This window comes from Bos taurus, chromosome 3 (genome assembly GCF_002263795.3).
Source record: "Bos taurus isolate L1 Dominette 01449 registration number 42190680 breed Hereford chromosome 3, ARS-UCD2.0, whole genome shotgun sequence".
Classification (NCBI taxonomy): Eukaryota; Metazoa; Chordata; class Mammalia; order Artiodactyla; family Bovidae; genus Bos; species Bos taurus.
The window spans coordinates 21,282,140-21,295,560 of NC_037330.1; the positions used below are offsets into that span (position 1 = coordinate 21,282,140).

The 13,421-nt window shown below is 47.8% G+C and overlaps 2 non-coding genes across 2 annotated transcripts; both read right to left on the bottom strand.

Annotated features, from left to right (window-relative positions):
• Nucleotides 1–6,763: 6,763 nt before the first annotated feature.
• On the bottom strand, nucleotides 6,764–6,927 carry LOC112446125 (U1 spliceosomal RNA). The gene has a single exon (XR_003034196.1). It is a non-coding gene; the product is annotated as a U1 spliceosomal RNA (small nuclear RNA).
• Nucleotides 6,928–11,536: 4,609 nt separating this feature from the next.
• On the bottom strand, nucleotides 11,537–11,700 carry LOC112446128 (U1 spliceosomal RNA). Its single transcript, XR_003034198.1, has one exon. It is a non-coding gene; the product is annotated as a U1 spliceosomal RNA (small nuclear RNA).
• Nucleotides 11,701–13,421: the final 1,721 nt, after the last annotated feature.

The window sequence follows — 13,421 nt, forward strand, 5'->3', positions numbered from 1 at the left end:
GGATACTCCCCCTCCCTTTGACATGTTTCCCATCTGCTTCTCTCTTCCTCCAAGCACAGAGAAGGATTCTTCCCTCTGTGTCCTGACAGAACACTTTATGCTCCCTGCAGGGCACAGGGAGCCAGGACAAGAGCTGCACTGCCTTGATGGGTTTCTAGCAAAGGAGTGTGGAAATCCCATGGACAGAGGAGCCTGGTGGGCTATGGTCCAGGGGTCACAAAGAGTCAGACAGGACTGAGCGACTGACCAGGAACATGAGGTGAATCTACTGCTCAGACTAACCGAAGATGCCACTGCTGACCAAGGCAATCATCAAGGGGCCAGAGGGCAGCCGGTGCTGTGGAGGGAGGGAGATGGAAGCCTAGAAAGGTTCCTGCAATCACAGGGCAAGACTGGCCTGCACTTGGGAAATAGTCAAATAAAACACTGCCTGTAGCCTCTCTGTATCCTAAAGAGGATGGATTCCAGGTTCCTGAAGGGGCAAGAGGGTCCTCTTCCAGAGGACAAAGCTATCCCTGATCTTCAAAATCACGTCCCACAGAAGTTAACTTTGAGAGGGATGCCAAAGGAAAGAAGCAATCCCGTGGTATCAGCAAGTTACTATCAAGTGGTGTCATAATTCTTATATGAGGAGAGAGTGTGATAGCAAATGTGGGAAAATGTTAACTGTGCACTTAGGTACAAAATATATGATATTAGTATTCTTGCAACTTTTCAGTATATTACAAAAGGTTCTTGTTTTTAATGAATTTTTGGAAACTCGAGTCCCAGATTCTCCTTGGATAAAAACTCTGTATGACTCCGGGTTTGTAACATGCCAGGAGAAAAGAGTGGAGATGTTTGCTGACCAGCCCAGGCTGTTCATGGTATCTCACCTCTAACAGTCAGCCTGAGGTCAAGACCCCCTAAACCCTGACTTAGTGGCATTCAGAAACTCAGTGCAGAAGCTGTTCTTCATTGGACCCTGAAGCAAAAGACAATTCCAATCTTGGTAGAAAGAGGATAACTCCTACGAGTGCAGGAACTAGACCCCAGCTGCAGCTATGAAAGTGCCAAATCCTATCCACCAGACCACCAGTTCTAGATCACCATGACAGAAATAGTATGGACCTAACAGAAGCAGAAGATATTAAGAAGAAGTGGGAAGAATCCACATAAGAATTGTTCAAAAAAGATCTTCATGACCCAGATAACCACTTGTATGATCACTCACCTAGAGCCAGACATCCTAGAGTAGAAAGTCAAGTAGGCCTTAGGAAGCATCACTATGAACAAAGCTAGTGGAGGTGATGGAATTCCAGCTGGACTACTTCAAATCCTAGAAGATGATGCTGTTAAAGTGCTGCACTCAATATGCCAGCAAATTTGGAAAACTCAGCAGTGGCCACAGGACTGGAAAAGCTCTGTTTTCATTCCAGTACGAAAGAAAGGCAATGCCAAAGAATGTTCAAACTACTGGACAATTGCACTCATCTCACACTAGCAAAGTAATGCTCAAAATTCTCCAAGCCAGAGAATTGAACTGAACTGCAGGCAAGAAGTCTAATCGAGTTATATTATTATACTATGGCTGTAGGTGGAAGTCCTGGATTATTTTCAGTGCGTGGGAGGAGGGGGATGGGACTAGGGTGGGCTGGAGGGAAGTGTGGATTCCTGTTCACGTCACAGATTGGTTGTGTCATATGTAGATATCTGAGCGCAGTGGCTGCTGGTCCGTAATCTGGTGCTTAAACACGATATGGTCTCCCGTGGAGTGGGAGAGAATCCAGTGTGCACACACACACACAAACACACACACACACAAGCTATAAATTGCTGTGGGCCTGTTTGTACCAGCAGATAAATTATATGTGTGAGCAGTAACAACGATGGTGACCTCCCATTGCCTGCCCAGGGTCCAAACGAATATGACAGCCACTTCCATTTCTGATTTCCATATCTCAGTATCTTCCTATGGCCCAAGTTAACCCAGAACATGCAGGGATGGAAACTTTGGGAAATTTGCTTCCAGTTTAGCAACCTTGGCACAGATCTACCAGGATCAGCTTCTTATGGGTTTGGCATGTGTGTGTGTATACATACATCCTTTCCTCCCTCTACCCCTCCTTCTTTTGAAACCATTCTTAACTTCCAAATAAACACAAAAGCAAAAGCATGCTTACCCCAAACAACGAAAACATGCTAACCCTTCCACAAAAGAGGATAAAGTCTCTTTGTCTTTGAATGATTTTAATTCTTCTTCTGAGCCACATTCATTCTAATTTATAGATATCCTCTAACTTCAAATCGGAGAAGGCAATGGCACCCGACTCCAGTACTCTTGCCTGGAAAATCCCATGGATGGAGGAGACTGGTGGGCTGCAGTCCATGGGGTCGCTGGGAGTCAGACATGGCTGAGAGACTTCGATTTCACTTTTCACTTTCATGCATTGGAGAAGGAAATGGCAACCTGCTCCAGTGTTCTTGTCTAGAGAATCCCAGGGACAGTGGAGCCTGATGGGCTGCCGTCTATGGGGTCGCACAGAGTCGGACACAACTGAAGGGACTTAGCAGCAGCAGCAGCAGCAGCTAACTTAAAATACTGAGATTAAAAGTTAAGTCAAAAAAAAAAAAGTTAACTCCTATCAACAGATTTTATATTAGCCTGTGCTGGGATGAAAAAGAAGAGGAAAATATTTTTTGATACATATAAAACTATTAGAATTGTAATAAGGAAGTGGTAAAGAACTCAGCTGCCAATCAGAAGGACTGATGCTGAAGCTGAGGCTCCAATGCTTTGGCCACTTGATGCGAAGAACTGACTCCTTGGAAAAGACCTTGATGCTGGGAAAGATTGAAGGCAGGAGAAGGGGACGACAGAGGATGGGATGGTTGGATGGCATCACGGACTTGATGGACATGAGTTAGAGCAAGCTCCGGGAATTGGTGAAGGACAGGGAACCCTGGCATGCTGCAGTCCATGGTCCAACTCTTTGCGACACCATGGACTGCAGCATGCCAGGTGTCCAAAGTATTGGAGTTTCAGCTTTAGTATCAGTCCTTCCAATGAACACCCAGGACTGATCTTCTTTAGGATCTTCAGGATGGAGTGGTAGGATCTCCTTGCAGTCCAAGGGACTCGCCTGAGTCTTTTCCAACACCACAGTTCAAAAGCATCAAATCTTCGGCGCTCAGCTTTCTTCACAGTCCAACCCTCACACCCATACATGACCACTGGAAAAACCATAGCCTTGACTGTCAGACGGACCTTTGTTGGCAAAGTAACGTGTCTGCTTTTGAATACGCTATCTAGGTTGGTCATAACTTTCCTAAAGGAGTAAGCGTCTTTTAATTTCATGGCTGCAATCACCATCTGCAGTGATTTTGGAGCCCCCCAAAATAAAGTCTGACATTGTTTCCACTGTTTCCCCACCTATTTCCCATGAAGTGATGGGACCAGATGCCCATGGTCTTCGTTTTCTGAATGTTGAGCTTCAAGCCAACTTGTTCACTCTGCTCTTTCACTTTCATCAAGAGGCTCCGTAGTCTTCACTTTCTGCCATAAGGGTGGTGTCATCGGCATATCGGAGGTTATTGATATTTCTCCCGGCAATCTTGATTCCAGCTTGTGCTCCTTGCCTTAAACAACCATAAAAATGGGCAAAATGTGTGAAGCACCTGGTTATACACACTGGACAGAGACAGTGCAAGACTGTGAGTGCCTGAGAGAGAGTTGTGGGAATGACCTGATGGTGGTACAGCAAGCAGAGCATGGTGCTCACACAAAGCTAAGGCAGAGATCAGAGGGCAACTGAAACAACTAGAATCTGTAGAGAAGGAGAGAGGAGAGAACAGTTTACAGGCTAGTTTTCAAAAGTCTACATTGGGTCTCCTGCCAGTCATTTGCTGAGTGCTAGGCTGGCTGCTCATGGGTGGAGTGCTTATGCAAGGCTTATGGGACAACAGGTGCTATTGGGATGAAAACCAGAACAGAGATTTTAGAAGTCTCTGCTGGCAACACTGGAATTCAGGCCCTGTTAACTCTGTATCACCCTGAGCATTCAGTTGATACTCCAGAAAGACTGTTTTAGGAAGAAAGACCATACCCTAGTGTAAGGCCTACTCTTGATCCTCCCTCCAAAAGTGTAAAACTAAGACCTGACAAGGTTAGCAGGGTTTGGAGGTTGAGCCACACCAAGGAGGGCTTGGGACGTTCCACAGATCTACCAACACAATCCGTAAATCCAGCCCTACACAAGTTCAAAGTGGTTGGCCAGTAATCAAATTGCTTAGTAGAACAAAAGTTGATACATTTTGGAGAAGATACCAGAATCCAGAATGTCTATAATGTATCATTCAAAGAGTCCTGTGAACAAAAGTGAAACATGCCAAGAAACAGAAAAATGCTACTTATTCAACACATAGTTTTAAAAAGAAAAAAAAAAAAAAAAAGACAACCCCAAGATGTCTCAGATGTTGGATTTAGCAGACTTTAAAGCAGAGTTGTAGATACTAGCTGAGATTTGGAAAGGAGAAATAGAAGTGGTTGTCATATTCGTTTGGACCCTGGGAAGAGCTCCGGAGGTCACCAGCACTGTTACCCCTCACAAAGGTACTTTATCTGCTGATACAAACAGACTCGCAGCAATGTATACTTCCTATCAGATGTCCTCTTACTGTTTCACAGCTCTTGGGCCAGGTAACTGTTTTGTTCTTTGACAAATAGCTATAGAAGGACACTTCTATTTTTAGGGTTGGGAGTTTAAAAGCAACAAGAGACTGAGGCAGTTTCTATCTAGCTCTTTTTTGTGGGCTTCAGTTCTCCATTAGGACCTCGCAAGCGTGGGCTCAGGTACCCAGCAAAAACTGTTGAATCTAATCTATTCCAAGTCTCTGTTATTAAGAATATACCAGGGTGCCTCTAGGATACACGTTTTAAAAACTCAAACTGTGTAAACTCTAAGGTGACACGGAAAGTGCAGTCAAAATGCAAGCAAGAATGGTGCTAAAGTTCAGAGGATGTGTATGAAGAAGTACTTATCTCCTGGCAATAACGTAGAGTCGGGAATGACTTAGCGACTAAACCACAGCAACATCATATTACCAAGTGAGTACGTGCGCAAAGTCGCTCGCAGCCTTAGGCACGACAATCATCAGTAACACCCGTAGCCAAAAAAAAAAAAGAAACTGCACTAAAAAAAAAAAAAAAAAAAAATCACCACTGTCCCGATTACAAGAGATCAAACCAATCAATCCTAAAGGAAATCAGTCCTGAACATTTGTTGCAAGAACTGATGCTGAAGCTTCAATAGTTTGGCCACCTGATGCGTAGAACTGGTTTATTGGGGGAAAAACCCTAATGCTCAGCTCAGTTCAGTCGCTCAGTCGTGTCCGACTCTTTGCGACCCCATGAATCGCAGCACGCCAGGCCTCCCTGTCCATCACCAACTCCCGGAGTTCACTCAAACTCATGTCCATCGAGTCGGTGATGCCATCCAGCCATCTCATCCTCTGTCGTCCCCTTCTCCTCCTGCCCCCAATCCCTCCCAGCATCAGGGTCTTTTCCAATGAGTCGACTCTTCGCATGAGGTGGCCAAAGTATTGGAGTTTCAGCTTTAGCATCAGTCCTTCCAATGAACACCCAGGACCGATCTCCTTTAGGATGGAGTGGTAGGATCTCCTTGCAGTCCAAGGGACTCGCCAGAGTCTTCTCCAACATCACAGTTCAAAAGCATCCATTCTTCGGCGCTCAGCTTTCTTCACAGTCCAACCCTCACACCCATACATGACCACTGGAAAAACCATAGCCTTGACTGTCAGACGGACCTTTGTTGGCAAAGTAATGTGTCTGCTTTTGAATATGCTATCTAGGTTGGTCATAACTTTCCTAAAAGGAGTAAGCGTCTTTTAATTTCATGGCTGCAATCACCATCTGCAGTGATTTTGGAGCCCCCCAAAATAAAGTCTGACATTGTTTCCACTGTTTCCCCACCTATTTCCCATGAAGTGATGGGACCAGTTGCCCATGGTCTTCGTTTTTTGAATGTTGAGCGTTAAACCAACTTGTTCACTCTGCTCTTTCACTTTCATCAAGAGGCTCTTTAGTTCCTCCTCACTTTCTGCCACAAGGGTGGTGTCATCGGCATATCGGAGGTTATTGATATTTCTCCCGGCAATCTTGATTCCAGCTTGTGCTTCTTCCAGCCCAGCGTTTCCCATGATGTATTCTGCGTATAAGTTAAATAAGCAGGGTGACATTTGAAAGCATAAGAAAATGTGAGAACAGGAAATTATACAGTTTCATATACCATCACCGATTCAAAGCCGTGAATTTCAGTAACGTTAGGGTGACGGAGGACTACTTAGAACCTAGCGTCCTTCCAGTTCCAATCTGGGGGAGATCAGACAACTCCGTAAGATTTAATCTATAGTCCGGCGAGATAGAGCTGCGGTTTTTCAGGAATCCTGAAGGAATTACGTGAAAAACGAAGCTGAATGTCGAAGGGGCCAGGTCATTGCAGTGGGGCACTTCAGAGGACTGTCCGATAGCCCACAACGGAAAAAAAAAAAAACCACTCTAACCAACTAGCCCTGCAAAAAAAAAACAGTCCTTTGGAACACTCACCGAAAAAGAATAACATATGAACCCTACTTAACCTCATAAACGTAAATAACAGCTAAGTCACACCAATGGGGTTATTAGCGTACAGCACCATAAGAAGGGCTAAAGATCACTTATTAACACTTAAAAAGCCATAGTCTGACTTTCAACAACCAACGAGCACAGGGGAAAGCGCGAACGCAGTCCCCCACTACCACAAATTATGCAGTCGAGTTTCCCACATTTGGGGAAATCGCAGGGGTCAGCACATCCGGAGTGCAATGGATAAGCCTCGCCCTGGGAAAACCACCTTCGTGATCATGGTATCTCCCCTGCCAGGTAAGTATGAGTTGCCCGCCTGCCGCCCCACCGCAACCTCAGACGCCCTGCACTGTACACACACGCTCACTTTCCTCCCCGCATCCCCGACCCTTCTTGGACCTTCCACACAGCGCACCCACGCACTTTCAAGCAGAAACTCCTCAGTTCTCTCCCACGCCACGGGAGACCGTATCGTGTTTCAGCACCAGCTGACGGCCCAGCAGCCCCTGCGCTCGGGTATCTACATACGACACGCCTCGTCCGTGACGTCACGGGAAGCCCTCCAGCCCACGCCCCGCCCTAGGCCCCGCCTCCCTCCTCCCACGCCGTCCGGCCCGGCCAACCGGCCGGCGGGCGCCCTCTGAGGGAAGCGACGTCCGCCTCCCGCTCCTGTTCTCCCACCCGCTACGTGTTTGGGACCCGGCGCGCTCGGCTGCCTGCCTTAACTTTTGTCCTGCCCAGCCCCGGTCTGGCGGTCGGCTGAAACCTGTGCATCTTTTTTTCAAATAATGGCGTTCAGCGGGGAGAACAGAACATTTAGCAGTCCAGGGGAAACCGGTTCCTTTCAAATCCAGTTGTCTTTGTGATGTAGTATTGTGTGTATGTCTAGTAAAACGCATTAGGCGTCACGACTGGCCGTGAACTCAGTTCCATTCGTGAAAATTGGGTCATTCATCAGAAATTTCATTCATTTTATTTCCAGTTTCAGGGGTGGTTTTGACTCTGAACAGATTTTAACACCTGTCTGTATCCTCTGTCTTACTGAGACAGGCTGGGACCTGGGACCCTTTGCTGCAGTGTTTGCACCTGGACAGACCGAGGCAGGAATTTGATGGGTCCCAGGGTGAGCAGCTGCAATCTATCCCCTGCAGACGGTTAACTCCGGGCTAAGAGCAGGGACTTCCCTAGTGATCCAGTGATGAACTCCGTACTCCGGTTCAATCTCTGGTCAAGGAACTAGATCCCACATGGGACAACTAACAGTTTACGTGCTGCAACTAAAGATCCTTCATGCCTAATAAATAAATATTTTGTATAAAGATAAGATGCTCCAAGATAAGGATATTAGGAGGAGTAAGGAGGAGCTGAGTCCTTATTGGATAGAAGATAGAGGCCACCTATTTTGCATTCTTGAGGTCCAGGAGACCTTCACAGACTACACATGCTCAGAAAAATTCCTCCCAGGTTAAAAAGGAGGGGAGGAGCCACCCGGTGATTGTTGGTGTCAACCTCCCAGGAGCCCTCTGTGCTACAGTCCTTCTTAGCAAAAAATTTCACATGCATGTCAGGAAGGGCCCCAGGAGAGGTCAGGTGTGGGGAAAAAAAGATGAGATAATTGGCCAAAATGGAAGAAATGCTCTATATAAGTGATTTGAATTACCTCTCTGATGCACTGCTCCTCGTTAAGGAGGACACCCACACCCTTTCCAAGTGTGCATCTCTGCCTTACTTCTGTCTTAAATAAGCTGTGTATCTATGTGCTCCCTGACTTGTGTTGTGGCTCTAATAATAAACTTTGTACCTACTTTTACAGCTTTTGCCTCTTTGAGAAATTCATTTTTCAGTAGAGGCAAGAGCCAGGCCAACCGTGCTTCTAGCCCTAGCTCCTGATGGAAGGGTGGCTAGGATTCCTGGTTTTCACACAGGCTGCTGCTGCTGCTGCTGCTGCTAAGTCGCTTCAGTCGTGTCGGACCCTGTGCGACCCCATAGACGGCAGCCCACCAGGCTCCCCCGTCCCCGGGATTCTCCAGGCAAGAACACTGGAGTGGGTTGCCATTTCCTTCTCCAATGCATGAAAGTGAAAAGTGAAAGTGAAGTCACTCAGGCTACCCTGGTTCAATTCCTGGTCAGGGAACAAAGATCTTGCTTCAAGCGACCACTCACTGCTTCAAGCCACCACTCACTGCTTGTGTCCTCGAGATCAAAATGTCTCCTCCAGCAACAAAATAGAAAGAAACAATAGGGACTAAAAACAACTGCATGTATGCAGTTGGAGAAAATTATGGACAAGAGACAAAAAGACCGAAGATTCAAGTGTCATCTATGAAGAGCTGGTGGCAAAAAGAGGATCAGTTCCGTTCAGTTCAGTCGCTCAGTCGTGTCCAACTCTTTGCGACCCCATGGACTGCAGCACGCCAGGCTTCCCTGTCCATCACCAACTCCCGGAGCTTACTCAGACTCATGTCCATTGAGTCCGTGATGCCATCCAACCATATCATCCTCTGTCGCCCCCTTCTCCACCCGCCTTCAACCATTCCCAGCATCCGGGGCTTTTCAAATGAGTCAGTTCTTCGCATCAGGTGGCCAAAGTATTGGAGCTTCCGCTTCAGCATCAGTCCTTCCAAAGAATATTCAGGACTGATTTTGTTTAGGGTAGACTGGTTGGATCTCCTTGCTGTCCAAGGGACTCTAAAGAGTCATCTCCAACACCACAGTTCAAAAGCTGAGAGCAAAAGCAGAATACTGCACATTCCCCCTGCACACACCACCATCAAACTCATAGGCAAACCACCTAAGTCACCTTGAAAGCCTGACCCCTCTGTAACAGGAGGGAAAGGGGCAGGGCACAACTTTCGAAATAATGACATAGCCCAAGGACACAACATAAACCGGTTTTAGAATCAAATGGGACCAAGATGGCAGACAAGACTAGACCTTGGTCCTCAATCGGCAAGTGAAATGACACACCCAGAGGTGCCGTGACAGTTCCAAGGCAATGTTAAAAGACCAAGGAGTGGGCGGTGGCCCAAATCCTGGAAATCCCCACCCCTTCCCAAAAACAGTTGGGATAATCCTCCCACTCATTCACATACAAAACTACCCAGCTTATGAAAACTAACCATGCCACACTTGGCGACCGCACTCTTCCTCTGCAATGGCCCACACTCTGTCTGTGGAGTGTGCTTGCTTCTCTTGAATCTGAATAAATCTACTTCTTACCTATCACTTCGTCTCTCACTCAGTTCTTTCTGTGGAGACATCAAGAACCTGACCAGGTACCGTGGGTTTTGGCTGGGGTTGAGTCCCAAAGCAAAAACACCACCCAGTTGTGGATGTCACTACTGTTGGAAGTAAAGTCCAATGCTGTGAAGAGCAATACTGCATAGGAACCTGGAACGTTAGGTCCATGAATCAAGGCAAATTGGAAGCGGTCAAACAGGAGATGGCAAGAGTGAACATCAACATTTTAGGAATCAGCAAACTAAAATGGACTGGAGTGGGTGAATTTAACTCGGATGAGCATTATATCTTACTACTGTGGGCAAGAATCCCTTAGAAGAAATGGAGTAGCCATCATAGTCAATAAAAGAGTCCAAAATGCAGCACTTGGATGCAATCTCAAAAACAACAGAATGATCTCTGTTCGTTTCCAAGGCAAACCATTCAGTATCACAGTAATCCATGTCTATGCCCCAGTCAGTAATGCTGAAGATGGCTCATATGTGAGCAAGGAAATCTCATCCTCGATCTGCATCCTGTGTGCTTTTTGGTTAGTTTTCTTTGGACCTACCCTTAAGCATCACCCCACTCCCAGCACCTCCTCCGATCTCAGAGGCTTTTGGGGGCTGAGCGGATCTACGAGTGCCGTCCCCGAGGCAGCCACGAGGGGGAGGACAGTCCTTCCCGCCATGGTCCTGCCTTTTCTGTTTGGCCCAGTGGTTTCTATTTGCCAGCAGGACTTTGTGAATCAGAAGTGGGAACAACACATCCTGAGAAAGGGGCTGGCAAATAGCCCAGCAAACTGCCGACAACTCGGCGTGGGGTTTTCTTCTAAATTGTAGTTCAATGTTTTCAGATAGAAAGAAAAGGAAAACTACTTTTGACCAAAAGGAAAAAAAAAAAAAAAAGTACGAATTCTACTGCCATTCAAGAAGGGATGTTAAGGAGGTTTCCTAGTTTGCCAGACTACTGAAGCATGTCAGGTGCACACTCGAGGATGAAACAGAGGTACGGCTTTTAACAGGAGAAGGCCTAGAGAGAAAAGGCGGGGGTGATGAGAGAACTGGATCCAGAAATGGGAAGAGACCCCTTGGGGTGAGAAGGGGTGGGTGGGAGAGTATCTAAGCAGTATCTCCAGCAATGACTGAGGCATGTATAAATAAGCAAGGCAGCTGACCACGCAAGAAATGAAGCCTCTGAAAGCAGGACACTGCTGGGAAAATGGCTAGTGGCAGACTCGCACAAGACAGGCCGACGAGAAGTTCGTCACGGGGCGCCTCCTGATACCTCAACCGACTCCGTGTGTTGGGCTCAGGTAAGGGCTTCTACTGCTTGGATCCTGCGCCCAGAAGAAGCCCTCCCTCACGCACAAACTTTTCAAGAAGAGGCCGAAAAGAGCGTTCAACGGCCGAACCTGCCACGAAATCCGCCTCCACGCGTAGTCCTAGGCAGGTTTCCAATGCCCCCAAAACCGAAAAACAAATGCCTGTTCCTGAACCAGTCCCTCCAGCCGCAAACGCGCGGGTCGTAGCGCGACTCGAGCTCGAAAACCGACTATGCCTTTAAAGCGCTCTTATATGCTTCTGGTTTCCTCTATCACACGCAGACTTCACAAAACGACCCAACCCACACACAGAGGAACGTCGCCGGGTGATCAGAGGCGCTTCTCGAGCCTACTCTTGCACAGAGAATAGCCAGGGGAAAGCGCGAACGCAGTCCCCCACTACCACAAATTATGCAGTCGAGTTTCCCACATTTGGGGAAATCGCAGGGGTCAGCACATCCGGAGTGCAATGGATAAGCCTCGCCCTGGGAAAACCACCTTCGTGATCATGGTATCTCCCCTGCCAGGTAAGTATGAGTTGCCCGCCTGCCGCCCCACCGCAACCTCAGACGCCCTGCACTGTACACACACGCTCACTTTCCTCCCCGCATCCCCGACCCTTCTTGGACCTTCCACACAGCGCACCCACGCACTTTCAAGCAGAAACTCCTCAGTTCTCTCCCACGCCACGGGAGACCGTATCGTGTTTCAGCACCAGCTGACGGCCCAGCAGCCCCTGCGCTCGGGTATCTACATACGACACGCCCCGTCCGTGACGTCACGGGAAGCCCTCCCGCCCACGCCCCGCCCTAGGCCCCGCCTCCCTCCTCCCACGCCGTCCGGCCCGGCCAACCGGCCGGCGGGCGCCCTCTGGGGGAAGCGACGTCCGCCTCCCGCTCCTGTTCTCCCACCCGCTACGTGTTTGGGACCCGGCGCGCTCGGCTGCCTGCCTTAACTTTTGTCCTGCCCAGCCCCGGTCTGGCGGTCGGCTGAAAACCTGTACACCTTTTTTCAAATAACGGCGTTCAGCGGGGAGAACAGAACATTTAGCAGTCCAGGGGAAACCGGTTCCTTTCAAATCCAGTTGTCTTTGTGATGTAGTATTGTGTGTATGTCTAGTAAAACGCATTAGGCGTCACGACTGGCCGTGAACTCAGTTCCATTCGTGAAAATTGGGTCATTCACCAGAAATTTCATTCATTTTATTTCCAGCTTCAGGTGTGGTTTTGACTCTGAACAGATTTTAACACCTGTCTGTATCCTCTGTCTTACTGAGACAGGCTGGGACCTGGGACCCTTTGCTGCAATGTTTGCACCTGGACAAACTGAGGCAGAAATTCCATGCGCCCCACGCTGAGCAGCTGGAATCTGTCTCCTGTGGACAGATACTCCAGACTAAGGACAGGGGCTTCCCTAGTGGTCCACTGGCTAAGATTCCACACTTCCCAGTGCCTGGGGCCGGAGCTGGATCCCTGGTCAAGGAACTAGATCCCACCTGGGACAACTAAGAGTTTTCATGCTGCAACTAAATATCCCATGTACCTCTAAAGCTTCTTTAAGATAAGGATATCAGGAGGAGCAAGGAAGAGCTGAGTCCCGCTTGGATAGAAATAAAGAGACCACGTATTTCGTATTTTTGAGGTCAAGGAGATCTTTGCAGACTATCCATGCCTACAAAGCTTTTTCCTGGGTCAAAAAGGAGGTAGACGGAGCCACCCCTTAATAGGTGGTGTTAACCTCGCCCTAGGCCTCTGCGCCCGGAAGAAATGTCCTATATAAGTGATCTGAATCACCTCTCTGATACACTCCTTCTCGTTAAGGAGGACACACACACCCTTTCTCTCTGAGTGTGTCTCTCTGCCTTGCTTCTGTCTTAAATAAATTGTGTATCCGTGTGCCCTCCAACTTGTGCTGTGGCTCTAATAATGCACTTTGTACCTGTCTTTTCAGCTTTTGTCGCTTTAAAGAAATTCAGTTTTCAATGAAGGCGCTAGTCAGGCCAACTTTGCTTCTAGCCCTAGCTCTTGATGGACTGGTGGCTAGGATTCCTGGTTTTCACACAGGCTACCCTGGTCCAATTCTTGGACAGGCAACAAAGATCTTGCTTCAGGCCACCACTCACTGCTGTGTCCTTGAGATCCAAATGTCTTCCCCAGCAACAAAATACAAAGAAACAATAGGGGACAAAAAATAACTGCATGTATGCCTTTGGTGGAAATTGTGGACAACAAGATACAAAAAGACCAAAATCCCAAC